Source organism: Capsicum annuum, unplaced genomic scaffold, assembly GCF_002878395.1.
Source record: "Capsicum annuum cultivar UCD-10X-F1 unplaced genomic scaffold, UCD10Xv1.1 ctg59684, whole genome shotgun sequence".
Classification (NCBI taxonomy): domain Eukaryota; kingdom Viridiplantae; phylum Streptophyta; class Magnoliopsida; order Solanales; family Solanaceae; genus Capsicum; species Capsicum annuum.
In genome coordinates this window covers 1-3,513 of record NW_025868420.1, presented here as the reverse complement: position 1 = coordinate 3,513, position 3,513 = coordinate 1, and the positions used below count along the sequence as shown (strand labels likewise).

General features: G+C 37.0%; 1 long non-coding RNA gene across 1 annotated transcript; it reads right to left on the bottom strand.

Moving 5' to 3' along the window:
• Positions 1–906: 906 nt before the first annotated feature.
• On the bottom strand, positions 907–3,501 carry LOC124893441. The gene is made up of 3 exons (XR_007050702.1): positions 3,023–3,501; positions 1,754–2,946; positions 907–1,675 (listed from the first exon to the last, which is right to left on the bottom strand). It is a non-coding gene; the product is annotated as an uncharacterized LOC124893441 (long non-coding RNA).
• Between the last annotated feature and the right edge of the window lie 12 nt (positions 3,502–3,513).

Sequence of the window (3,513 nt, the reverse complement as noted above, 5' to 3'; positions counted from 1 at the left end):
GCACAAGAACGAAAGAGAGTTCTTGTTGAAACCCCCCACATACCTTGAATGATGAACTTTAGATCGATACTCATTTTTGAGATGTTAATCGTTCCTTTGAATGATGGTTCTTGGAGTTCTTGAACTAGGAACTTGGAATCTTAAATAAATTTGCAGAATTAATGGTGAACTTTGGAGGTTCTTGAAGTTGGATATAGGAGCTTAGGGTTTTCTTTTTGAAGGAATTTGATGAAATATAACATATAATGCTTTTAATAGGCTTTAATATAGGGTTTGGACGGATTTTGGTTGAGGGAGAATGACCAAAACGCCCATAAAAATCAAATAATTCTCGAATTTGTCCTTTGGTGGACTGTTTTGATAGTCTGAAGTAGATCAATCATAACGTTTTACTACGATATCCAAATTGGATGAAACCAATTTCATTAGAAAGAGGACTCTCATATCTTTCCGTTGATATATAGTATCTCACCTAGATCATTGTGTATGAGGAGTTATGATCATTTGAAACTGACCCAAAAATTCACTTTTGATAGGCTGAAGTAGATCGACCATAACTTTTTGCTCCGATAGACAAATTGGATGAAACCAATTTCATCGGAAAGAGGACTCGCAGATCTTTCCGTTGATATATAGTAGATCACCCAGATCATTATATTATGTACAAGAAGTTATGATCGTTTAAAGTTGGAGCAAAAATACGTCAGGCCTCAGTACTTTTTCCTGCACGTTTTACTGTTCACTGCTATTCACGGTTCGATCGGAATGTTCATAACTCGTCGCTCGAGTGTTCGTTTTGGATGATCTACATATCGTTGGAAAGCTTATTCGATACTCTACGCAATGGTGGGTCATAATCTAAGATATTCCGCACGAAAAATTTATAATTCATTCTAGAAGATAGAACCCAACACGTTTACGCACAAAATTTCAACGAAAAATTTCTCGGGGTATTACATTTTACGCGAAACTTAAGATGTCAAGAACACCAACCAATTCAGGAAGAATGTTTTGGGTCTGTCAAAAATATCAGGTTGGTACTGGTTGTGGATTCTTTCGATGGGCCGGTGAAAATGAACAATATAAAGGTAGACATCGAAGGCAACGAAGACAACAAAGACTGGGAAGATATGGAAGGCACGGAAGACTTAAAAGACTAAGCATTAGTATTGATATCACTGTTATCATTATTGTTGTCATCTGATTTCTATCTATTGTATTATTTAAGATGGCTTGATCTATGTAGTTGGTATGTACAATGAAATGAAATTAAAATTTAATGACAAACACCATTGCCAACATAAAAATGTGCAACATATAATATCTTAACAAGAGTTGACATGAAAATGCTTGTCTTAACAACATCTTAAATGAGAAATGAACCATGTCTTAAAAAATTATCTTAACAACACTTGGGATTAATATAGAAAGAGAATTACACTAATGTGTTCCTTGAGTGCTTGTTGTGGACTGATTCTTGCTTGCTTGAGTGCTTGATGTGGATTGAGTGGTTGTAGATGATTTTGCCTTTGATCTTTTGTTACTCTGTTGTTGTAGCTGTCTTTGAGTTACAACAGCTCCACCTTAGTCCATTTGGTTTGAAACCTAAGTCAATATTGGTTGGAACTGAACTAATAAGGGTTGGACTATGCAATACTCTATCAGTATTTCCAGACTGTAAAAATAAAAAAAATCAGTTTTTCATGCACTTATTAAAATCAATTAAATGTAAATTACATTATATGAAACTTACCATCTCTACCACACTGACACTTGGTCCAAACAGCACACCAAAACCTGTTTCTTTTGCCTTCTTTTGCCTTGGTCTTTATATGCCAGATTTACACCACCTCTCAAAGCTGTACTAGTCTTCCTCTTTTGGGCACCAATACCACTAGTAGACTGCTGAGTTGTAGATTGTGTAGCAGTAGCACCCATTGTTGTTGGTGCACTGTGAGCATTTGCAGGCCTTTCTGAATATCTTGATGCACTGTGAGCATTTGAAGGCCTTCCTGCAGGCCTTCTGTTGCTTGATTTAGCATTTACAGGCATCTTGATACAAGTGTGATCTCGTAGATGGGCCCTTTTTGTGTATGTCAAAGGCAATCGAGAGAAGGCCCGATCTTAAGTGCGGGAGAAGCCAAAAATCACCCCTATGTGTGCACTAAAGGGGTGGCTTTGAAGCCTTATTCATTAAAAGGGCACCTTGTCATTTTAAGTTTTTTAGGGAATGTAATATAAATAGAACCATTTTAGGGAATGTAATATAAATAGAACCACTTAGGGTTTTATTCACTTAGTTGATCATATTTTGAGATTTGTAACATTTGCAACACTTTATTTCTCTCTCAAGAGCTCCAACCAAAACTAGGGCTAGATAAGTGAAAATTCACTTGTGTTTGCATATTGGCTTGAAACGTTGGTGTTTAGATAAGGTAAAGGCCCTCTTGTGTCAACATAGAGTTAGGTTTGTGTCACGGATAGTGTTTAAGGGTCCAAGAGTGTAACAATTCTTGGGTTCTTAAGATTGTCCCTTCATTTGGTCTAACTATTTATCTTGTATCTCGTTGAATATGTGGTTCCTTGTTGTTGTTAATGTGCCCGTAACCTTCTTCTTGTTGTAATCTTGTTGTTTATGTGTTGACATAGTGAAGTCGTGTGGGGCCTCTTCGATTCACTATAGTCCTTGTAATCTTGTATTCTTCATCTACTTTGTTGAATATTGTTGTTGTTGTCTTGAAAATATAGAAAAGCCGAGTGGGGCCTTTGATTCTCTATTGTTGTTGATCTCGTAGATCTCTTGAATCCGTGTTGTGTGTTGAACTTGTATCACATCTCTTCAGCATCTGTTGAAGTATTTGCATCTCTCACAGCAGCAGCAACTGCAGTACTAGTGCTGGCTTGCACACTTGGTTGACTGCCACGGCTACTACTGAGATCTTTCTTCTATAAAAAAAATATGGAAAGGTCAAAACACATTCAAAAAGAGTAAAATTCATCAATAAAAAAAGATTTAGCTTACCAAATTTGTCCATCCGTTCTTGTTGTGTCCAATACACTTGCACACGGAACATGTCATCTTTCTTTCCTTTCATGTAGCCTTTCCAAACTTCTTCTTAACAGCTTCATCCTTAGCTTTCTTTCTATTTTTACCTGGCCTTCCTGGTATGGGAATAATCTCAGGTGGCTCAATTGGTGGTTTTGTGCTTCTTGGCCACATGTTAATATTTGTCATTGGTTGAATATACTTATCATATGCCTTCAGGTATGTTTCCCTTTGATACCAGTGATCAACAAATGACTCCACATTCCATCCCTTGTAATGCATTGCAGCAATTGCATGTGCACAAGGAATTCCCTTTAGTTGCCATGACCTACAACTACATTGCTTCCTCTTCACATTAACAATATGTGTACAAGGTGGATCACTAATCTCAAAACCCATATCACCATTAAACCTCACCTCACAGTTGGCTTCATATTCACCATTCTCTGCAAGAACTTCCATAGCCA